Source organism: Tamandua tetradactyla, chromosome 7, assembly GCF_023851605.1.
Source record: "Tamandua tetradactyla isolate mTamTet1 chromosome 7, mTamTet1.pri, whole genome shotgun sequence".
NCBI lineage: Eukaryota > Metazoa > Chordata > Mammalia > Pilosa > Myrmecophagidae > Tamandua > Tamandua tetradactyla.
This window is the reverse complement of record NC_135333.1, coordinates 59,315,188-59,340,639: the sequence shown is the minus strand read 5'-3', so window position 1 is coordinate 59,340,639 and position 25,452 is coordinate 59,315,188. Positions and strand designations below refer to the sequence as shown.

Genomic DNA, 25,452 nt, shown 5'->3' with positions numbered 1-25,452 from the left:
CTACCTTAAACTGATTATGTAATCCATCAAACCACAAGTATTTAATAGATTCATATGAATATCTGCCATATGTGTGCTTCCTCTGTTAAGAATCAAGATGAAGAACTAAGGCTTCAAATTCCAACACAAAACCTTAACACTTATCTGATCTTATTTTCATTCATTCTTGTTTATACCTGCTCTTCCATGCTTACTGGATCCCTTACTATATGCAGCTCATTCCAAATCACTTTCATTCATCCAATATCTGGCCATGCTTTAAAGCTCAGGCGAATACCCACCTTCCTCGTAAATACGTTAATTCTTCCAGCCCTTCTTATTCATTTTCCCTACCTCTACATTCTTTCATATAACTTAGCACTATGGTTTCCCCACAATTTGCCTAAATTTACTGTGCTGAGATACAGTTAAAGGCTTTTTCTCTTCCCTTTTAGACAGCTGATGTCTCTCCAGAATATCCAGGTCTATAAAGGTAAGATGAATACGAGGTTTGACCCATGGGTATCTTGAAGAAGTGCAGGTGGGGAGGTGAAGAACAGAAAAGGGAAAGGCCCAATGAACCAAGGGGACAACTCACCTGGTTGCAGACAGGCTTGTACTTGAGCCCTGGCTTGTTCAGGATCATCTCCAGCTGCCTGCGGTTAAAGTTGGACACACCAATGGACTTGGTCAATCCTCTGTCCTTGCACTTCTCCAGGGCCTGGAAAGAAGGGGTTGTGTAGAAGAATTTAGTTAGATTGACTTTAGATCAAGAAATGTTGAAAAATACCACCATTAATAAGAACACCTTTCAAGAAATGACCATGGAGGTGACAGACTTTGTCTCAAAAAAAAAAAGTAAAAATCTAAGAGTGGAAAGAGATGAATTAAGTAGAAAGAGATGACTGTTTCCTTCTATGGAAAACTAGGGAAAAAATTGCACATTGAAAGAAAATGCTGGGTGGGCCACGGTGACTTTGCAGTCAAGAATGCTCACCTGCCATACCAAAGCATTCAGTTCGGTTCCCGGTGCCTGCCCATGTTAAAAAAAAGAAAGAAAGAAAGAAAGAAAATGCTGCTTACCCTCACAGTTCCCAACCATCCTCTCTTGAACATTTCCATAATGCTCTCCAGGACATGTGCCAGCATATAATCTTTGTTGAGATCCTAAATTGTTCAATCCGAGGTGCCTACTTATATGACTGAGAGGTAGCAATGCACACAATTGATATTTTCTTCCTTGAAACACTGTCATCATTTGCTTCCAGGAACTGACTATTCTGGTCAGTCTTCCTGATCCCCTCAATTCTTCTCACATAGAGTTTCATCTTTCTCAATTCCAATATTGGAATCCTCTGATTCAAGCTTCAGAACTTATCAGTTCTCTATATTCTTTCACTCCCAGTGATCACATCCAGATTTGTGGTTTAAGTACCATCTAATTGCCCAAGACTGCAAAGTTGATACCTCCACCTTAGATCTATGTGAGGCTTTGATATTTAAAAACTCCTAGATTCACCTGCCACTCAATATGAATATTGGGATGTCTGACTAGGTATCTCATATTGAACAAGCTCCAAAAGAGAGCTACTGATCTTCTCTTCTTACCTCTTCCTCCTTCAGTCCTATCTTTCTCAGCAATTCCAGTTCCACCTTCCCATTTGGTCAGCACAAGGAACTCAGAATTCACCAGTCCTCCTCACTGTCTCAATCCCTCCATCCATTCCAGGAGAAATCCTGTCATCTTTGCCTGCAGAATTGGTCCACAATCTAGTTGTGGACCCCATTTTCAATCTCCCTATGCTATAATACCATAATCAAGTTCTTGATTATTCCAAGTGGCTCCCAGGGGTCTTTCTGTTTCTATTCTTACCTCTCTAGGCTGTAGTCCACAGCATTAAGGTAGAGCAGTCTTCAATAGAAATTTTTCTGATGATGGAAATAGTTCATTTTCTACCCATGTCTTTGGCACCACAAGACAAAGATGAGCATGTGCCCATTGATATTTGTGACTGAAGTACTGCAATGATTTATATAAATGTAAATAGCCTTATATTACCAGTGGCTACAGTGTTAGTGCAAATGTATGACAATCCTTTTAAAATGAAAACCGGATCAAAACCCTCTGACTTCCAATGTAATACTGATTAAAACTCAGTTTTCCTAAAAGACCTTCCATAAGTTGGTCAGCAATTTTCCCTCTGGGTTCATATCATTCTGTCATCCTCCAGTCCCAGGAGTGATTTTGATGTTGTTTCCTCACAAAGCCCTTGATCACCTTAGGCCTTTGAATTTCCTGTTCCCTCTTCCAGGATAAGACTACCTTAGGTGTCCCTTTTCCAAACTTTTCATTGCATATCTCTGCTCAAATGCCTCATTCTCAATGAGGATCTGACTTTGTTGCATATAAAATTGCAAATTCCCCAGTTGTCTCTCCCATCACATGCCCCAACCTCCTCATCTTGATTTTTTGTTCTCCAGATAACTGACCATCACGTGACAAACTGATACTTATCCTTTACTCATTTATTATCTATAATCTCTATCTTGAATGTAGGACCACTGAAGGCAAGAAAGTTTTGCCTCTATGCCCCATGCGTAATGCTGCTCGGTAAATATTTTTTCAATAATTCATTCATAGCTGTGTGTCATAATTCCAAGTTTATGTATGGTGGGCTGAATATATCAGAGTTCTCAGAATGCCTTCAGCTGGATTATAGAGAGAAGTAGTTGAGAAATGGCAAAACACACCAGTTCAGCAGAAAGAACATTATAATATAGGGTAGGCACCAAGATGCTGGCCAGAACAATGGGTAATTTAATGGGAGAGATAAGGTAACAGATGTGTAGGACATTTTCAGTGTTTGAGTTAATATGACTCCATTTTCTGATTAAACTTATCAATTAAATTCTTTTCCAGAGGTGAAACTACTACCTGGCTTATGGTAATAGAGATTTCCTTGAATCACATTTAATAAAGAAGATTGCCTCAAAACACTTAATTTTAGTTTTTTTAAATGTGAGTGAGAACATAAAAATTCCACATCTTATTCTTATTTTCAGTGGAGGTTTATGGTGGATGTAGGAATGCTCATTATGTTCCTATAAGCACATTATGTTCCTATAAATTCCTATAGATTTTCTGAAACTGTATGTGTGCCACACACTCACTAATTCTGGGAACATATGCTAGATGAAAGTGATAATATGAACATAGCTGTAAATTCAATTTAATGTACACTTCTAGAATAATTAATAATTTCATTCCTCCATCATCCAGGAGAAAGTTTTCCTGCTTATTCCTGAACCCAATAGCAATGGGATAGTGTCAGCTTATTTTGTCAAGGAAAGACACCCTTTGAAACCAGGAATCTGCTACTAAAAATAAGTACAATGCTAGTGCATTAAGAGAACTTCGGAATCATTCATTCAATTTCTGACTATACATTTGGGAACACTCATGCTGGAGGCCATTGCATGACAATCAGAGTTATCTCTGGAAAAAGAGTGAGCTTGTGATGGTTTGGAGGCTTTCTGGACCCAAGAAGATTGTGTTCTTAAAAATAATTTATTCCTGTGGGCATAAACCTATTCTGATTAGGACTTTTGAGTAGCTTATTTCAGTTGAATTGCTCCCCAGTTGGGCCTTAATCCTCTTACTGGGGTCCTTTAGAAGAGGATGAAATTCAGAGAAAGACAGAGAATATAGATCAAAAGACACAAAAGCTGAGGAAGCTTTGTGAGAAAGCCATGGAATCGAGAAGCTGAAAACAACAAATTCCAGAAGAGAAGGGAGAAACACCCATGTATCTTACCATTTTACCGAGCAGTCCAGGTATCATCCTGTTAATGTCTTTATTTGGATATTCATGGCCTCAGAATTGTAACTTTGTAAGCTAGTAAATCCTCACCGTTAAAAGCCAGCACATCTTTGGCATATTGAATTTTGGTAGCTTTAGCAATCTAAAACTATCCTTGCCTTGACAGTATGTTTGAGCTCACTCCTCTGAGAAAAGCACTCACCTCCCAGGTGCCGCAGAGATCCACTCTGTCAAATATGTATTTTTCATGTTCATCTTTAGGAAGAAGATCCTCCCCAGGCTGGAACAGAAACAGTAATTAGAGAAAGCTCAGAGATCAATGCCTCTGTCCTAAGTTGTGCTGTCAGGTATATCTAGGACTAGGACACTATGGCTCCATGAGGTTATTGAAACTTCCAGGTATTAATTTTTGCAAAGTGCTTTGTGCATGCAGTGGCAGGGAATGTCTTCCAAAATAGGTTTCCAATAATCTCTTAAATAGAATATATTTTCAATAAATGTATTTGCCCAAGATCTTAATGGGGACTCATAGTGGACCTAAGTTACTTTGTCTGCCCCTTATAGCTTGGAAATGCCCCTCCTTCATTTGAAAAGTCAGTTCATTATGTGGCCTTCATTTTCATCAAAAATGCATTTTAACCATGCCTGAGGTGGATAATGACATGTACTCATCTCCTGAACACCTGAAGGCCAAGGGGTAAAGATACAAAACAAGCAGCATCTATCTAGAATTTTTTCGGGATTAATATGGATGGTAGAAGAAGCAGCTATGTTCTCAAGTATTAATCCCCCAAAGCTTTGACCTGCCCCAATGTCATACTGGCCACCACTAGAAAATACTGGGCCTCAAAGTTGACCTGGAGGAATGCAGAGATAAGAGTAGGAGAAATGGGACATCTCTGAACAGAACTTTAAATCTACAAATCTAGCATTGCCTTGGACTTTCATTTCCATAATCAAATAAGCTCTTACTTTTGTATAAACTACCTTTTTGACAATTCTGCTACTTTTAATCAAATGTCCCATTTAACATGGTCATTAGCAACTAAGAACAGGCTACAAAGCCCCACTTTGAAGTGGTGCACACAGAAAGAAGAAAGGTCTGCAGGTCCCATACCTGCATAGAGCCAGAGAGAGCAACAATGAGTCTCCTTTCAACTTGAAGTTGCTGCGAGAGGAGGAAAACACATGGGGAGCAAAGTGAGACAGTTTCATTGCTTACCACAGCTACATGAAACTGCATCTGGGAACTTTAAGAAATTCAGTATCCATAATCAGGCCTGAGCATTGGTCCTGGTCAGAGTTATTTCCTCAAGATTTTGAGGCATCTATTTGTTTGGGGGCTTGAGGTAAAGCATTAGGGATATAAACATTATTCAATTTAAAAAGAGAGACTTGGATTGAGGTTCCAGGAAGGTGGCAGAATAGGATAGGTTGAGTTCAACCCTGTTCTAAGAAACAACCAGAGAAGTGACAGAAAAATGACTGGGAGAATGATTCCAGGCTGTAAGTGACCTGAGAGGGTCTTCTATACCACGGGAGGCCTTGGTTGAAAAAAATAGAAGAATTGAGATGCAGAGAACTGGAGACTGGCCAGCTAGTGCAAACAGCCTGATACATCCATTTCCAGACAGAGGCCCGTAACCATCAGGAATGTGCTGACAAGGAGATGGGGACTAAAAAGGAAGCCAAGCTGTGTTCCTTTCCCACCCCTGTCCTATAACCTGCAACTACCACCACACCCACCCACGTGAATCATGTCACCCACTTCCCCACCACACTGCAAGCACCCCTACTGTAACCCCCCACCTCATCACCCCACCTACCAACTGTGCATACACACAAGCCTGGCCCAGTCGGACCCATCACTCTGGCTCAAGCACACGGTCTCGCCACGCCCCTCCTGAGACCCATATACCTGCATCCAACCCCTTGCTCCCAACCTCTCCTTTTCTGTCCCCTGCAAGCAGTTCCCTGTGCATTCTGGTTGTAGGAACTTGCCTCCACACCTGGGCCACACCTGCACCCAGCCCACACAGTCACTCCATGTAGGCTCATGCACTAACTCATGTCACAAATGCCTAGCTCTGGGCAAAGGCTGACCTGAGCATCTGGGCCAAACCCACCCTGAGCCCACACAGGTGCAATTCTGCCCTGCTGCTCCTGAGCTCTGTGCATGCACAAATCAGGTCTCTCCTCCACAACCCATGCAGGGTATAGTGACATACTCCCTGCCAGGCACTCATGTATCCAGGCATGTACCCCTGCCCCACCCATGTGCACACATTTGTCTGACACCATAGTACAAGTGTCCTACTCCCATACCTGGCAGGTGTTCTCATCCACATCTGTGCCATATAACCTCTGTCTTGCACAAGTGTGCACCCTTACCCCTTCACACCTGTGCATCTGTGCCAGGACCCCACTAACCCATCATCACACACAACCTGCCCTCCCTGTGCCTAAGTTTCTGTGTCCTGTACCCCACACCTGATACCCATGACTCACACACTCAATGTGTTCAGCTGCATACTGCCATGTACCAGCACCAGCACATCCACTCAGCACCCCATCTTCCTCTCACGGCACCCCACTTTTGTGTTCCCCATGCTGCACCCTGTTCTTGTACTCCAAAGCATGACTGAGCTGCACTTTACCCACACGGATCCTGCACCATACCTCCACAAACCTGCAACATGCTCCCCATGCTCACAGGCACCAGCATAACATACGTGACCCATGCATATGGTGTACCACAACCTGTCACTTCAGTGCTGTGCCCCTCCCCACGTCCCACATCTTACTCCATACCCATCCCATAGATACAAAGCTTTAGACTACTGAAGGAAATCAACATCCACTGTAACCCTGTCAAGATATTTGTATGCCATGAAGAAAACAGAAGATCACTAAACATTGAAGAGTCAGACAGATAGAGCCCAGTCTAATGACCAAATTAAAACAACAGAGAAGACATAGACTTTCAAACAACTAATCAAAGATGTTCATATAACTGTACTAAATAAAATCAGTGTGATGGTTAATGACATAAAGGAGATCAAGAAGACACTAGAAGAGTATAAAGAGGAATTTGAAAAAATAAATAGAAAAATAGAAGATATCACAGATAGTAAAGATGATGTAGACCAAATAAAAAATATACTAGAGGCACACAACAGCAGAATTGAAGAGGCAGAAGAAAGATTAAGTGAACTAGAGCGCAGCACAATTGATTTTGAACACACAATAGAACAAATGGCAAAAAAGAGGTTACAATTTGAATTGGATCTCAGGGAAAGGTTGGATGAAACAAAGTGCACAAATATAGGAATCACTGATGTACCAAAAAGAGAAGAGAAGAGTAAAGGGTTAGGGAGATTAATGGAGGACATAATGGGGAAAACTTCCCAACTTTTATAAAAGACATAAATATGCAAATCAAAGAATCCCAATGAACTCCAAACAGAATAAATCCAAATAGGCCTTCCCCAAGACACATACTAATCAGTCTGTCAAATATTGAGGAGAAGCAGAAAAATGTTGAAATTAGCAAGAGACAAACAATCTACTAAAGACAAGGAAAATCACATAAGAATGAGTTCTTACTACTCAACTGCACCATGCAGGTGCGAAGGCAGTGGTATGAAATAGTTAAAATCCTTAAAGACAAAGAATTCTAGCCAAGAATTCTGTACCCAGTCAAATTGTCCTTCAAAACTGAGGGAGAGCCTATCCATGCAAAAAAAAAAAAAAAAAGAAAGAAAGAAAAAACTGAGTGAGAGATTAAAATCTTCACAGACAAACAAAGGCTGAGAAAATATGTAAACAGGAGAGCAGCACTACAAGAAATATTAAAGGAAATTCTGCTGCTTGAAAAAAAGTACAGGAGAGGGAGGTCTGGAGGAGGGCACAGAATTGAACAGTACCAGTAAGAGTAACTTAAAGAATAAAAATAGAAAGAGAGGCAATAATATATAGATATGACAAATAAAATGCAAAGGATAAGATGGTGGATTCAAGAATGGCCTCTACAGTAATGACTTTGAATATTAACAGACTACACTTACCAACTAAAAGATTTAGATTGGCAGAATGGATTAAGAAAGATAATCCAGCTATATAATTCCTATAAGAGACCCATCTTAGACACATGGATACAAACAGAATGAAAGTGAAAGGATGTAAAAGATGTTCCACACAAGCTGCAACCAAAAGAATGCAGGAGTACCTATGCTAATATCAGACAAAATAGACTATGAATGGAAAGACATCATAAGAGAAAAAGAAGGACACTACATGTTAGTAAAAGGGGCATCTAAGCAAGAAGAAATAACAATCATATATGTCTATATTCCCAACCAAGGAGCTCTAAACATAAGACAGACAAAACTGGAAGGAGTGATAGATGTGTCAATAATAATAGGAGATTTCAATGCATTTTTCCCCTTTGTAAATAGGACAACCAGACAGAGGCACAACAAGGAAAAAAATAAATTAAACAACTTGATAAAAGATTTAGACCTAACAAACATATATAGGTTATTACACCTCAAAGCACCAGGATTTACATTATTCTCTAGTGCTCATGGAACATTCTCCAGGATAGATCATAAGCTGGGGCAGAAATCAGTTCTTTGTGAGTTTAAAAACATTGAAATTATTCAAAGCATTTTCTCTGATCACAATGGAATGAAACTAGAAGAAATTGCTAGAGAACTCAGTAGCTATTTGGGGATAAATGAAAACATGAGGATACAATATATCAGAATGTATGGGATGCAGCAAAGGCTGTGCTGAGAGGGAAATTTATTGCCCTAATTGCCTATATTAAAAAAGAAGAAAGATGGAACTCAAGAACTTAACTGGTAACCTAGAGGAACTAGAGAAAGTTCAGCAAATTAATCCAAAATCAAATAGGAGAAGAGAAGTAACAAGGATTAAAGCAGAGTTAAATGAATGCGAGAGCAAAAGAACAATAGAAAGAACCAATATAACCAAAACTTGGGTCTTTGAGAAAATCAATTAACTCAATGGACAGCTAACAAGGCTGACATAGAAAAAAAAAAAAGAGGACACAAATAAACAAAATCAGAAATGAGAGGGTGGTCATACCACAGACCCTGAAGAAATAAAAGAAATCATAAGAGGATACTATGAAAAACTCTAGGCCAACAAACTAGGCAACTTTGATGAAATGGACAAATTCCTATAAACACACAAACAAGCTTCACTGACTTAACAAATAATAGAAGATCTCAACAAAGTAATTACAAGTAAAGAGATTCAATCAATCATCAAAAATATTCCTACAAAAGAAAAACCCAGGGGAAGATGACTTTACAGGGTAATTTCATCAAACACTCTAAAAGCTACACAAATCCTCACACTGTTTCAAAGAAAATTGAGGAAAAAGGAACACTACCTAACTCATTTTATAAGATTAACATCAGTTTAGTACCAAAACTGTGAAAGATGCCACAAGAAAGAAAAACTACAGACCAATCTACTTAATGAATATAGATGCCAAAATTCTCAGCAAGAAATTAGCAAATCGAACCGAACAGCACATTAAAATAATTATACACCTTGACCAAGTGAGGTTTATACTAGAAATGCAAAGATAGTTCAACATAAGAAAATCAGTTAATGTAATACAGCACATTAACAAATTGTAAATGAAAAATCATATGATCATCCTGATTGATGGTGAAAAAGCATTTGACAAAATTCAACATCCTTTTCTGATAAAAACACTTTTAAAGGTAGGAATCAAAGGTAATATCATCATTTTGATAACAGGCATATATGAAAAAGGCATAGCAAGCATTGTACTCAATGGTGAGAGGCTGAAAGCTTTCCCGCTGAGATTGGGAATGAGACAAGGATGCACTCTGTCACCTCTATAGGTAGAAGTGAAGGCACTTCATGAGTAGGTCTATAAGTATGTTGGGTCTATAACCATGCTGAAGGTGAACATGATTAAAAGGCTTTGTATAGAATTATGTCCCATTAATTAACACTATAAATATAAATAAGTTCTTGCATGAACTACTGCAAAGTTATAAATTATGTAAAAAGAGTGTATAATTTTGGGGTGTAGTGGGTGTGCTGGTTTGCAAGGATGTATGTACCCTTGAAAAGCCATGTTTTAATCCTAATCCCATTTTGTAAAGGCAGCCATTTCTTATGTGATTTAATCAAGAGTGGTTGTTAAGCTGGATTAGGGGAGATGTGTCTCCACCCACTTGGGTGGGTCTTGATAAGTTTCTGGAGTCCTATAAAAGAGGAAACATTTTGGACAATGAAAGAGATTCAGAGAAAGCAGAGAAGAATGATGTAGCCACGAGAAGCAGACAGACCACAAGCCAGCAACCTTTGGAGATGAAGAAGAAAAATGCCTCCCGGGATGCTTCATGAAACAGGAAGCCAGGAGAGAAAGCTAGCAGACGATGCCTTGCTTGCCATGTGCCATTCCAGCTGAAAAACAAACTGTGACTGTATTCACCACATGCCTTCTCACTTGAGAGAGAAGCCCTGCATTTTACTGACCTTCTTTTTTTTACTAATTAAAAAAAATTAACTAACACAACATTTAGAAAACATTCCATTCTACATATGCAATCAGTAATTCTTAAGATCATCACATAGATATATGATCATCATTTCTTAGTAAATTTGAATCGATTTAGAAAAAGAAATAGCAAGACAACAGAAAAAGAAATAAAATGATAATATAGAGAAAAAATAAAAATACAAAATACAAAAAATATATAAAAATAAAAAAAACTATAGCTCAGATGCAGCTTCATTCAGTGTTTTAACATAATTACATTACAATTAGGTAATATTGTGCTGTCCATTTTTGAGTTTTTGTATCCAGTCCTGTTGCACAGTCTGTATCCCTTTAACTCCAATTACCCATTATCTTACCCTGTTTCTAACTCCTGATGGTCTCTGCTACCAATGACATAGTCCAAGTTTATTCTCTAATGTCGGTTCACATCAGTGGGACCATACAGTATTTGTCCTTTGGTTTTTGGCTAGTCTCACTCAGCATAATGTTCTCTAGGTCCATCCATGTTATTACATGCTTCATAAGTTTATTCTGTCTTAAAGCTGCATAATATTCCATCGTATGTATATACCACAGTTTGTTTAGCTATTCTTCTGTTGATGGACATTTTCGCTGTTTCCATCTCTTTGCAATTGTAAATAACGCTGCTATAAACATTGGTGTGCAAATGTCCATTTGTGTCTTGGCCCTTAAGTCCTAGTAACGGTATTGCTGGGTCGTATGGCAATTCTATATTCAGCTTTTTGAGTAACCACCAAACTGCCTTTCACAGTGGTTACACCATTTGACATTCCCACCAACAGTGGATAAGGGTGCCTCTTTCTCCACATCCTCTCCAGCACTTGTCATTTTTTGTTTTGTTGATAATGGCCATTCTGGTGGGTGTGAGATGATATCTCATTGTGGTTTTGATTTGCATTTCTCTAATGGCCAGGGACATTGAGCAACTCTTCATGTACCTTTTGGCCATTTGTATTTCCTCTTCTGAGAGGTGTCTGTTCAAGTCTTTTTCCCATTTTGTAACTGGGTTGGCTGTCTTTTTGTTGTTGAGTTGAACCATCTCTTTATAAATTCTGGACACTAGACCTTTATCTGATATGTCGTTTCCAAATATAGTCTCCCATTGTGTAGGCTGTCTTTTTACTTTCTTCATGAAGTTCTTTGACGCACAAAAGTGTTTAATTTTGAGGAGCTTCCATTTATTTATTTATTTCTTTGGTGCTCTTGTTTTAGGGTTAAGGTCCATAAAACCGCCTCCAATTGTAAGATTCTTAAGATATCTCCCTACATTTTCCTCTAAATGTTTTATGGTCTTAGACCTGATGTTTAGATCTTTGATCCATTTTGAGTTAACTTTTGTATAGGGTGTGAGATACAGGTCCCCTTTCATTCTTTTGCATATGGATATCCAGTTCTCTAGGCACCATTTGTTGAAGAGACTGTTCTGTCCCAGGTGAGTTGGCTTGACTGCCTTATCAAAGATCAAATGTCCATAGATGAGAGGGTCTATATCGGAACACTCTATTCAATTCCATTGGTCGATATATCTATCTTTATGCCAGTACCATGCTGTTTTGACCGCTGTGGCTTATAATATGCCTTAAAGTCCAGCAGCGCGAGACCTCAATCTTTGTTTTTTTTCCTCAAGATACTATTAGCAATTCGGGGCACCCTGCCCTTCCAGATAAATTTGCTTATTGGTTTTTCTATTTCTGAAAAGTAAGTTCTTTGGATTTTGATTGGCATTGCATTGAATCTGTAAATCAATTTAGGTAGAATTGGCATCTTAACTATATTTAGTCTTCCAATCCATGAACACGGTATGCCCTTCCATCTATTTAGGTCTTCTGTGATTTCTTTTAACAGTTTTTTGTAGTTTTCTTTGTATAGGTCTTTTGTCTCTTTAGTTAAATTTATTCCTAGGTATTTTATTCTTTTAGTTGCAATTGTAAATGGGATTCGTTTCTTGATTTCCAGTTCAGCTTGTTCATTGCTAGTGTATAGAAACACTACAGATTTTTGAATGTTGATCTTGTACCCTGCTACTTTACTGTACTCATTTATTAGCTCTAGTAGTTTTGTTGTGGATATTTCCGGGTTTTTGACGTAGAGTATCATATCGCCTGCAAACAGTGATAGTTTTACTTCTTCCTTTCCAATTTTGATGCCTTGTATTTCTTTTTCTTGTCTAATTGCTCTGGCTAGAACTTCCAACACAATGTTGAATAATAGTGGTGATAATGAACATCCTTGTCTTGTTCCTGATCTTAGGGGGAAAGTTTTCAATTTTTCCCCATTGAGGATGATATTAGCTGTGGGTTTTTCATATATTCCCTCTATCATTTTAAGGAAGTTCCCTTGTATTCCTATCCTTTGAAGTGTTTTCAATGGGAAAGGATGTTGAATCTTGTCATTTGCCTTCTCTGCATCAATTGAGATGATCATGTGATTTTTCTGCTTTGATTTGTTGATATGGTGTATTACATTAATTGATTTTCTTATGTTGAACCATCCTTGCATACCTGGGATGAATCCTACTTGGTCATGATGTATAATTCTTTAATGTGTTGCTGGATTCGATTTGCTAAAATTTTGTTGAGGATTTTTGCATCTATATTCATTAGAGAGATTGGTCTGTAGTTTTCTTTTTTTGTAATATCTTTGCCTGGTTTTGGTATGAGGGTTATGTTGGCTTCATAGAATGAATTAGGTAACTTTCCCTCCACTTCAATGTTTTTGAAGAGTTTGAGAAGAGTTGGTACTAATTCTCTCTGGAATGTTTGGTAGAATTCACATGTGAAGCCATCTGGTCCTGGACTTTTCTTTTTGGGAAGCGTTTGAATGACTGATTCAATTTCTTTACTTGTGATTGGTTTGTTGAGGTCATCTATTTCTTCTTGAATCAAAGTTGGTTGTTCACGCCTTTTTAGGAACTTGTCCATTTCATCTACATTGTTGTATTTATTAGCATAAAGTTGTTCATAGTATCCTGTTATTACCTCCTTTATTTCAGTGAGGTCAGTGATTATGTCTCCTATTCCATTTCTGATCTTATTTATTTATGTCCTCTCTCTTCTTCTTTTTGTCAATCTTGCTAAGGGCCCATCAATCTTGTTGTTTTCTCATAGAACCAACTTCTGGTCTTATTAATTTTCTCTATTGTTTTCATGTTCTCAATTTCATTTATTTCTGCTCTAATCTTTGTTATTTCTTTCCTTTTGCTTGCTTTGGGGTTAGTTTACTGTTCTTTCTCCTGTTTTTCCAAGTGGACAGTTTATTCCCGAATTTTTGCCCTGTCTTCTGTTTTGATATAGGCATTTAGGGCAATAAATTTCCCTCTTAGCACTGCCTTTGCTGCATCCCATAGGTTTTGGTATGTTGTGTTTTCATTTTCATTCGCCTCGAGGTATTTGCTAATTTCTCTAGCAATTTCTTCTTTGACCCACTCGTTGTTTAGGAGTGTGTTGTTGAGCCTCCACGTATTTGTGAATTTTCTGGCACTCTGCCTATTATTGATTTCCAACATCATTCCTTTATGGTCCGAGAAAGTGTTGTGTATGATTTCGATCTTTTTAAATTTGTTAAGACTTGCTTTGTGACCCAGCATATGGTCTATCTTTGAGAATGATCCATGAGCACTTGAGAAAAAGGTGTATCCTGCTGTTGTGGGATGTAATGTTCTATAAATGTCTATTAAGTCTAGTTCATTTATAGTAATATTCAGATTCTCTATTTCTTTGTTGATCCTCTGTCTAGATGTTCTGTCCATTGATGAGAGTGGTGAGTTGAAGTCTCCAACTATTATGGTATATGAGTCTATTTCCCTTTTCAGTGTTTGCAGTGTATTCCTCACGTATTTTGGGGCATTCTGGTTCGGTGCATAAATATTTATGATTGTTATGTCTTCTTGTTTAATTGTTCATTTTATTAGTATATAGTGTCCTTCTTTGTCTCTTTTAACTGCTTTACATTTGAAGTCTAATTTGTTGGATATTAGTGTAGCCACTCCTGCTCTTTTCTGGTTGTTATTTGCATGAAATAACTTTTTCCAACCTTTCACTTTCAACCTATGTTTATCTTTGGGTCTAAGATGTGTTTCCTGTAGACAGCATATGGAAGGATCCTGTTTTTCAATCCATTCTGCCAGTCTATGTCTTTTGATTGGGGAATTCATTCCATTAACATTTAGTGTTATTACTGTTTGGGTAATACTTTCCCCTACCATTTTGCCTTTTGTATTATATATATCATATCTAATTTTCCTTCTTTCTACACTCTTCTCCATACCTCTCTCTTCTGTCTTTTCATATCTGACTCTAGTGCTCCCTTTAGTATTTCTTGCAGAGCTGGTCTCTTGGTCACAAATTCTCTCCGTGACTTTTTGTCTGAAAATGTTTTAATTTCTCTCTCATTTTTGAAGGACAATTTTGCCTGATGTTGAAGTCTTGGTAGGCAGTTTTTCTCTTTTAGTAATTTAAATATATCATCCCACTGTCTTTTGCTTCCATGGTTTCTGCTGAGAAATCTACACATAGTCTTATTGGGTTTCCCTTGTATGTGTTGGATTGTTTTTCTCTTGCTGCTTTCAAGATCCTCTCTTTCTCTTTGACCTCTGACATTCTGACTAGTGAGTGTCTTGGAGAATGCCTATTTGGATCTATTCTCTTTGGGGTGTGCTGCACTTCTTGGATCTGTAATTTTAGGTCTTTCATAAGAGTTGGAAAATTTTCAGTGATAATTTCTTCTATTAGTTTTTCTCCTCTTTTTCCCTTCTCTTCTCCTTCTGGGACACCCACAACATGTATATTTGTGTTCTTCATATTATCATTCAATTCCCTGAGCCCCTACTGAAATTTTTCCATTCTTTTCCCTATAGTTTCTGTTTCTTTTTGGATTTCAGATGTTCCATCCTCCAGTTCACTAATTCTAACCTCTGTCTCTGGAAATCTACCATTGTAGGTTTCCATTGTTTTTTTCATCTCTTCTACTGTATCTTTCATTCCCATAAGTTCTGTAATTTGTTTTTTCAGACTTTCCATTTCTTCTTTTTGTTCATCCCATGCCTTCTTCATGTCCTCCCTCAATTTATTGATTTGGTTTTTGAAGAGGTTTTCCATTTCTGTTCGTATATTCAAAATTAGTTGTCTCAGCTCCTTTATCTCATTTGAGCTATTGGTTTGTTCCTTTGACTGGGCCATATTTTCAATTTTTCTGGTGTGATTTGTATTTTTTGCTGGTGTCTGGGCATTTAATCATATTTCCCTGAGTGTGAGACCCAGCACGTTGAAAGACTTTCCTGTGAAGTCTCTGAACCCTGTTTTTCTTATCCTGCCCAGTATGTGGTCCTTGTCTGTCTGCAGGTCCCACCAGCTAAAGATGTTGTGGCTCCATTAACTTTGGAAGACTCTTGCTGCTGGTTGTGTCGTGGAGACAGAGGAAAGTTTGTAGGTTGGTTTTGATGGCTTCAAATTGTGAAGTCCTGGGATCTGAATTCCTTGAGAGAGGGATTTCACTTGAGTTGCATTTCACCCCTCCCACATGGAAAGTTCAGATGGTAGAGAGCCCTGAAAGCAGCCTGTTCCTTCGTTCAGGGCAATTGCAACCTGTGTAATCCCTGCGCTGAGCCAAGAGGCAACCAAGCCTCCACAGTAACAGCCACAGAACGCTCTGTTTCACCCACTTTTCTCTTTTTCAGTTAGCCCAATAGGCGACTTCTGCCTTGATCAGTTTTGCCTGAGCTGAGGGCTTATTTTTAGTAGTCAGAAATTGTTCATTAATGCCACTATTGGTGTTTGTTTGGACTCAGTCTCTACTACTGTTGGAGACGCTTTCCTTTTCCTCCAGGAAGTCGCCTGTTGGGGAGGGGTGCTGGCCGCCATGGCTTGGGGAACTGCTGATCCGAGGCTCCCAGCCGGCCTGGGAAGCTGCGTGTGTGGGAGGGGTGCCAGTTGCCGGCCACCGTGGCTTGGAGAACCCTTACTGACCTTCTTGAACCAAGGTATTTTTCCCTGAATGCCTTTGATTGGACATTTCTGTGGACTTGTTGTAATTGGGACATTTTCTTGGCCTTAGAATTATAAACTAGTAAGTTATTAAGTTGTCCTTTTTAAAAGCCATTCTGTTTCTAGTATATTGCATTCTGGCAGCTAGCAAATTAGAACAGCAGGAAAATGCTATTGCTGAGTTTAACAGGAAAATGTCAACAGTACAGAGGCAATACCAGGGGTACATAAAGGGGGGAATGGACAAGAGTTAAGGGAAGGTTTGGATTTTATATTTGGTGAGGATGAGTTTATTGGTCATCTTTCTCTTGGGAACAATGAAATCATCTAAAATTGAGAGTTTTCATTGATTGTTGAGTTTGGACATTATACATGAGTCCCAGCAGATGGAGATGGTTGAAAGATGCACTGACTGAGAAGTAGATTGGTGAATGATGGAGTATACATGTGATCAAACATTGTGCTGCTACTAACAGGATTGAAGTTGTGAGGCAGGTAATGATGTGAATGAATAATATGAGACCTTTGGTGAGGCAAAATAAGCCAAAAAGGAAAGAGCAAATACTGTATGATCTCATTTAGAAAACACTTATAAGAAAATTGGGGCCAGAATTATAAGCTCTTGCAGCATTCACATTTAGTCCAGAGTGGTAATTGTTGTTTCAGGATATTGAGGGGCTGTTAAGTATATGTATAACCTGGTATTTAGAGCTAAGAACGAAGCTGACAAGATCTTGATTAAGGTATTTCAGAATACAGGGGTAAGGGAGACATTGTCTGTATTTTAGAACTTCACCTACTCTTTGAGACAAAGGGAAAAAAGGTTTATTTTGTCCAGAACCTAAATTTTCTGCAGCATATAATCTAAATCAATCTGTCTGGTTGTCTGGATAGATCATTTAAAGAATACAAACACAGGAAGCCCAGAATAAGAATTAGGGCCTTTAATCCTATATAGCATAATGTGATGCCTGGATATATTCCAGAGTATATTAAGCTGATAATCAAAAACCATTGAGAGATGAGAGAAGAACTATGGAACTATTAAATTTTACTGTGGGGGAAACCCTATATACTGTATCAAACATTAGGGAAACCCAAATCAATAGGTCAAGCCCTTGATCTTGAGACTTGCACTTTTGAAACTTATGTATGTAGTGGAGAAGCTTAGCCTACCTACAGGTATGCTTAAGAGTTACTTCTAAAGGACATGCTTGTTGCTCAGATGTGATCTCTCTCTAAGCCCAACTTTGCAAGTGGTTAAAAAGTTGACCAGGTCACACAGATGGCAAGGAAACCATCCTATGATCACAAATCTGTCTGATTCTATACTCCATGCCAAAATTCACTGCTTTGGGCTGAGACTCATAAAAGTAAAGCCATTGTACATTAAATTAGAGTCACAAAAGGTGAACATAGCAAGAATTGCAAACTCATAATATGTGTGTGAATAAAATGAAATTTACTTTTTGTATATATTTATTTTTCACAAAAAAAGAAAAAGAAAGAGAAGGAGGAGTATAAAAGAGAAGATAGAATTTAACAAATGATTATACTGCTGAATCATTATATTGATATTTGTTTTGGTCTCCAGTGTCTTGGAACAGCTAGAAGAAAAATGAAAAATCGTGGAACTGTAACCCATACCAAAATTTAAATCTGTTCTACAATTACTTGTTAAAATGTACTTGGAAATTTATTGCTGTTTTGTGTATATGTTGTATTTCACTATTTTAAAAAGAAAAAAATAAAAAAGAAACATGAATGTTGATTTAATATTCCTCTCCAGGTTCATAAAACCCACATCTTCCTAAAAAAACATAATTCAGCCATCTGTGCAAGATCAGGGTCATGCTGCTAGAGGAAGTGAAATTATTTCGATCATGCACATTACTAACCTTCATAGCTGTTGGAAAATTGATAATGTAGAGGTCCACATAGTCCAGCTGAAGTTTTTTCAGTGATCTTTCCAAGGCTGTTTCAACCAACTCTGGTCGAAGGAATGTGATCCAAAGCTGTAGAGGTGAAACATGCTGCATTGATATTTAGGAGAGTTTGTGAATTAAATCAGGAGACAGATAATAAATGGAGTCTGAGTATTTTAGTAAATTTACAATAGAAATTTATTTGCTATTATTATTGAATTTAAGCAAATTTGGGTCATCAAACTTCAACTGTAATCACTTAGAATAGACTTAATCTTTAGGTTTTATTCAGTCTTACTACTTTATAGTTTTGGATATTTACGCTGTAAGAATATTATATAAAGTTTTGAAATGAGCAAAGAATCATGAAAGAGATGGAAACATTGGTAAATAAAAACAGATTAAAGTGTGGAAAATTTGGTACATAATATGTGAAGAACACTGAATATTAGTCATGCTGGGAGAATTCCATTAAGATACCCGATGCAAATTTTTTCCACATACATTTTTCAAGGATTTTGATCTTATCTCCTGGATTGGTTATTTTAAGCAATATTTACACAGTTTTCTAATACTTGAGCACTTGATCAATTCAGGAAAAAAGTTTCCTTTTACTTGGGTTCTCTTTACAGCTGATAGTTTATTTAATGCAAACTTATTTTTTGAGTATCCTGCCAGTATATCTAATAAATTATCAAAGGTTATGACACCGAAGTAAAAATCATTATCAATTAATACTGAAGTTCATCATCTGAATAGTACTGTGCAGAGTTTACAGATAATTTTCTGGCAATTTATCTAGTTCCATCCTCATAGCTTTTCATGCATAACTGATGGAAAAAAATTAGTTTCCATGATGATATGTGCTGAGATTGTTCAAGAAATTTGCTAATATCTTTTAATACCCAAAGAGCTCTCTTACATTGTGCTCTTTGTTAACAGAGGAGACAATTGAGATTCAGAATGTTAAAAAGTTGACCAGGTCACACAGGTGACAAGGAAAGCCATCCTATGATCACAAATCAGTTTGATTCTATACTCCATGCCAAAATTCACTGCTTTGGGCTGAGAATCATAAAAGTAAAGCCATTGTACATTAAATTAGAGTCGCAAAAGGTGAACATAGCAAGAACTGCAAACTCATAATATGTGTGTGAATAAAATTTTTGCAAAAATAACAATTCAGAAAAGAGCTACTCCGCCAATCCTAGTATTCCTATTACACATGCAATCACATTCCACAAATATGCTCACACACACTTATGCACAACATACACACATACACCACACCTTTGAAGTGTAGAATATATCTTCTCTCTTCACTGTGCCATCTGCAATCTTGCTTCGAATGGCTCGTCCAACCTCCTCTTCATTTTCAGAAAAATAGGAAGCATCAATATGGCGAAACCCAGCATCAATAGCTATCTTGGTAGCCACCTCTGCTTCACTCTTAGGAATCTAGAGAACCAACAAAGGTAGATGTTGGAGGCCATTTGATTGAAAGGTAATCAAGCCTAAGCAGTGATGTTCACTGGAATATATTATACCCTCATATCTTGTGTTAGTTCTCCACATAGGGTGAACAATTTGTCCCAGTTTGCCTGGGACTTTTCCAGGCTTAATTTGGAAAGCCGTGCATTCCAGGAACACCTTCAGTTCAGGAAATCTGGAAGGTTGCTCATTGGCACTGGACATCCCAAGACCACTCAAAGATTTACTGATTCATTAGTAGTTCTCAGAGGATTGTGAATACAGGAGTCCTCACAGCTATGGTTTATAACAGTGAAAGCATACAAAGTAAAATGAGCAAAGAGAAATTGTGTATGTGGCAAAGTTCACAGGATCCAGGCACAGAAGTCCAAAAGTCCTCCATGGAGATATGTTGGATATGCTTGATTCCTCCAATTTCAATTTTTAAAAAATTTTTTCTCTTTCAGAAATTTTATTTTTATTATTCTAATAGTAGACTTTGATAAGCACATGAGTACAAAAATTTCTGTATAGCTTTGTGGGAATTAAAAAACTGGAACAAAAATATTTTAAGGTGGGAATATTCATTTCTATATATATGAGTAACAGTTTTCTTGAAATATGGTTGTAAAGTGGTAAAACATGATTTCACTGGGATTGCATTAAAACTTTTGACAAATCTTTTATACTTGTTTCATGAATTTTGTCTTGCAACATTTCTATTAGATAGCTCCTCATTCATATTTTATTGCAGCTCAAATCCCTGCCATCTCAGACTTTCAGTGAAATCACCTTCAGTCTTTGATGCTCTAATCCAAGAAAGATTCTGACACCTACTTCAGAAACAAGAAAAGTTGGACTTAGATTTACAATTGCTGTAAATTAAAATAAAAGATAATACGTCCTGAAAGGTATTGATGAATTTTTCATTTTACTGTTAATTTCATATTCACATTGCAGAGAAATTACATTTGATTAGCTTTTGTTTCACAGTATTTAAAAAGTTTTCTTGAAAAGATTCATTCTCTCTATCCCTAGGATTGTAAGTAAAAATGACACACTAGAACGGGGGAAATCTGAGTTTATCTTTCTGTGAATAGGAAATTAACACTAAAATAATGGTCATTGCCATCATCTTCCAAGGGTGTCTTCATTTTCTTGTGTTTGACCTGCTTGCTCTCTTTGGAAAAATATTTTTTCTCTTTGCCTGTGGTTGTATGACAAGTAGTGAGAGGACTTGTGAGGCTTCTGGATTTTATTGCCAGTTGAAGAGTAGACTTTTGAGCCTCTAGGGAAATGCTCATCCACCTCATGATACCTATCACTCTTCCAGTGCTTCCCACAATCTATTGTTCCTGTTCATTGTTTATCTTGGGTTTCTTTCTTTTCTTGAAGCCACCTGTTGCTCCTCCATGAGGCATATCTTTTTCTCATATCATGATGGAGTCTCTTTTATCTCCTGCTTCCATAAAAGATCTCGAACTTCCTCAGAAAATTCTCAATTTTCTGGCATTCTTTTGTTGTTCATTTTATTCTCTGGTCTCTCTCTTGAATTTCATATTTGTCATCATAGTGGATGAATGGAGATAATGGAAATGTTTGATTAAACATTTGTTTTCCTGTGCATTCATGCCCATAATGGCATTTTTTGTGCAGTTGTAACAATACACTAAAGCTGAGAGTCCAGAGGGGGTCTTCAGCTCTTTGGGTGGTCTAGGTTTGATCATTAGGTGATACTGCCTCCAGCTTTCTGGGCAAGCATCAGCAGAGTGCACAATCACATCACATCAGTCACATTGTTTTCTCCAGGAAGGTATTTGAAGAGATCTGTGAGTAGAAGACATAGGCAAAGAACAGTCCAACCAAAAGCAGGTTAGGCAGGTATACTGGAGGTGCCCTTTCTTGGAGCAGAGCTAGGAGGGACAGATTCCTTGTGGAAATGGGCAGTTTTTTGACAATTGGTCACATTTGTCACAATTTCTATAGGTAACATTTTTGCTTTCTGAATAGTAATGGTGGGTTCATCTTACAAATGATTTTTTCTTTCAGATGTATAACTAGATTGAATTTCCAACAGGCCCCAAAAGGTGAGGTACAAAGTGTCACCCATGAGGAGGTACACTATACCACATAAGAACTATATAAGTTTTCAAATTTATATAGACAGAAATCAGGGGAATATGTTAGGCAATGGATTTTAAGGGTGTGGGATAATGATGGAAGAAATATAAAGCTGGATCAGGCTGAATTTATTGATATGGGCCTATAAGCAGAGATTTTGTATTCAATGTTATAGTTTGAGGGGTTAGAAAAGGCATAAGCAGTTTGTTTGGATGATTGGCTGAAACATGGATCAAAAGGTGGCTGATATTACCTGAGGTTGAAATGCCAGAACTGCCCTGGTATAATGTAGATGAGGGGATCCAGAGGCTTAAATAGATTGGAATGTAGGAGTGGAAACATTCAAAGCCTGTTCATACATGCCAGGAATGTCCAGAGGCTGCACCTTTTACTAGAACTTTAAGAAATAAATTTGTGAGACTATTCCATCGTCCCTGAAGAGCACTGTAGTCACCGTTCTCTGTATGTCAGATATTACTGTAAGAACTGCTGTCACTGAGCTGGCATCCTGAAACTCAGAGCAGATGATTATATCCTGAGCTAGCAGAAGCCAGATGGCTGCACTTAATTCCCAAATATGAGGTAGGCATGGCTACCATAGTGGACAACATATTCAAAGCAGTCAAAATAACCTGACTCAGAGACTTGTGGCATTGGCTAGTAGACTGGATACTGAGAAGTACAATAGATAGGCATTCTACTAACTTCTTGTTTGTGCTGCATAAGCAGAAGAGCTCTAGGTCAAGTGAAAAAAATCTAACTTGAATTACAAAAACAGAAATTCACGGCTCCTTAATCAATTTCCAGACTTGAGACAGTTTACAGACCCAGAGCTCCCTGAATGAGGGGAAGGCCAGGTCCTTTGGGGGAGGACCCTGTTACATTGCCAAAAATTTATACTGTTAATCTTTCTCCCAACCTTCCACAAGGAGAATTATGACCTTTTACCAGGGTAACTGTGCATTGGGGAAAAGGAAATGATCAGATATTTCAGGAATTGCTAGACACTGTTTCAGTAGTAACATTAATTCCAGGAGACCCAAATATCACCCTGGTCTACCAATCAGAGTGGGAGCTAACAGAGGTCAGGTAATTGATGGAGTTTAGCTTAGGCTCATCTCACAGTGGGTCCAGTGGGCTTCTGGACCCATTCTGTCATCATTTCCATAGTTCCAAAATGCATAATTGGAATGGACATACTGAGAAACTGGCAGAATTCCCGCATTGGCTCTATGACTCATGGAGTGAAAGCTATTATAGTAGGAAAGGCCAAATGGAAGCCACTAGAACTGCCCCTACTTAGTAAAATAGTAAGCCGGAACCAATACTGGATTCTTGGGGGGATTGCAGATATTAGCGCCACTCTTAAGAACTTGAAGGATGCAGAGGCAGAGATTCCAACCATATCCCCATTCACTCGTGTATTTGGCCTGTGCAGAAAACCCAGATGGGTCTAGGAGGATGACAGAAGATTACTGTAAACTCACCCTGGGGGTGACTCCAACTGCAGCTGCTGTTCAATGTGGTATCATTGCTTGGCAAATCAATACATCCCCTGGTATCTTTTATGCAGTGTTTGATCTGGCAAGTGCTTTTCTCTAAATAGTTATTAGTAAGGATGATCAGAAACAGTTTACTTTCAGCTGGCAGGTCAGGAATATACTTTCCCTGTCTTACCTCAGGGGTATATCAACTCTCCAGCCCTATATCATAATCTTGCCCACAGGGAACTTAATCATTTCTCCCACCCACAAGACATCACACTGATCCATCATATTTGTGATATAATGTTAATTAGAACTAGTGAGCAAGAAGTCACAACTACTCTAAACTTATTGGTAAGGCATTTGTGCATCAAATGACGGGAGATAAATGCAATAAAAATTTCTAAGTGCCCAGTGGTGTAAGGTATGTCAAGATATGCCTTTTAAGGTGAAGGATAAGTTGCTACATCTGTATGCCCAATAATGAGGCACAATGTCAAGTTGGTCTCTTTGGATTTTGGTGACAACATATTCTTCATTTGGGTGTGCTACTGTGGCCCATTTATTGAGTGACCCAAAAAACAGCTAATTTTGAGCAGAGACCTGAATAAGAGGAGGCTCTGTGACAGGTCCAGGATGCCCAACAAGCTGCTCTCCCACTTGGACCATATGATCCAGCAGATCCAATATGCTGGAAGTGTCAGTGGTAAATAGAGATGATGTCTGGGGTTCTGGCAGGCACCTAAGGAGAATCACAATGCAGACTCTTAGGAATTTGGGGTAAACCTTTACCATCTGCTGCAGATAACTATTCTCCTTTCGAAAAACAGCTTTTGACCTGTTACTGGGCCTTAGCAGAGACTGAACACTTAGCCAAGGGCTACCAAGTTACCATGAGACCTGAGTTGCCTCTCATGAGCTCAGAGTTGTCTGACCCACCAAGCCATAAAGTTGGGCATGTGCAGCAGCACTCCATCACGAAATGGAAATAGTATATATGAGAGAGGGACAGAGCAGATCCTGAAGGTACAAGTAACTTACATGAGGAAGTGGCCCAAATGCCCATAGTCTCCACTCTTGCCACATTAATTCTCTTTCCTAGATCAGAACTATGGCCCCTTGAGGAGTTCCTTTTGGTGAATTGACAGAGAAAACTTGGGTCTGGTTTACAGATGGTTCTGCAAGATATGTAGGTACCACCCAAAAGTGGACAGCTGTGGCACTAAAACCCATTTCTGGGATATCCCTGAAAGACATTGGTGTGGAAAAATCCTCCCAGTGAGCAGAACTTCAAGCACTGCACCTGGTTTCATTTTGCTTGGAAAGAGAACTGACCAGAGTTGCATTTGTATACTGACTCATGGGATGTTGCTAATGATTTGGCTACTTGGTCAGGGACTTGGAAAATGCATGATTGGATAATTGGTGACAAAGAGATCCGGGGAAGAGGTATGTGGTTAGAGCTCTCTGAGTGGGCTAAAAACATGAAGATACTTGTGTCCCATGTGAATGCACACCAGAGTGTGACTTTAACAGAGGAAGGTTTTAATAATCAAGTGGATAAGATGACCCATTCTGTGGATACCAGTCAACCTCTTTCCCCCCCACAACTCCTGTCATTGCCCAATGGGCTTATGAACAAAATAGTCATGGTAGTAGGGGTGGAGGTTATGCATGGGCTCAGAAATTTGGACATCCACTCACCAAGGCTGATCTGGCTACAGTCACTGTTGAGTGCCTAATCTGCCAGCAGCAAAAACCCATACTCAGCCCCCAATATGGCACCATTCCCCTAGGTGATCAGCCAGCTACATGTGGGCAGGTGGATTACATTGGAACACTTCTATCATGGAAGCGGCAGTGATTTGTTCTAACTGGAACAGAAAAATTCTGGATATGGGTTTGCTTTCCAAGCATGCAATGCATCTGGCAAAGCTGCCATATTTGGACTTAAAGAATGCCTTATCCATCGTCATTGTATCCCACACAGCATTGCTTCTGATCAAGGAACCTGATTCACAGCAAATGAAGTATAGGAATGGGAACATGCTCACGTAATTCTTTGGTCTTACCATG

General features: G+C 38.5%; 1 protein-coding gene and 2 pseudogenes across 4 annotated transcripts in view; all 3 read right to left on the bottom strand.

Annotated features, from left to right (window-relative positions):
* The window catches only part of LOC143691274 (aldo-keto reductase family 1 member C23-like protein), a 460,654-nt gene that overhangs the window by 140,295 nt on the left and 294,907 nt on the right, over positions 1-25,452 (bottom strand). The window lies entirely within an intron of this gene.
* Positions 1-25,452, bottom strand: part of LOC143691273 (prostaglandin-E(2) 9-reductase-like) — a 62,675-nt pseudogene that overhangs the window by 34,149 nt on the left and 3,074 nt on the right. The window contains exons 2-5 of the transcript XR_013179432.1: positions 19,592-19,759; positions 18,275-18,391; positions 4,003-4,080; positions 578-700 (exon numbers count right to left, since the gene is read on the bottom strand). The product of XR_013179432.1 is annotated as a prostaglandin-E(2) 9-reductase-like (transcript). The remainder of the gene's footprint in view (positions 1-577; positions 701-4,002; positions 4,081-18,274; positions 18,392-19,591; positions 19,760-25,452) is intronic.
* On the bottom strand, positions 19,772-21,615 carry LOC143689715 (zinc finger CCHC domain-containing protein 7 pseudogene; annotated as a pseudogene).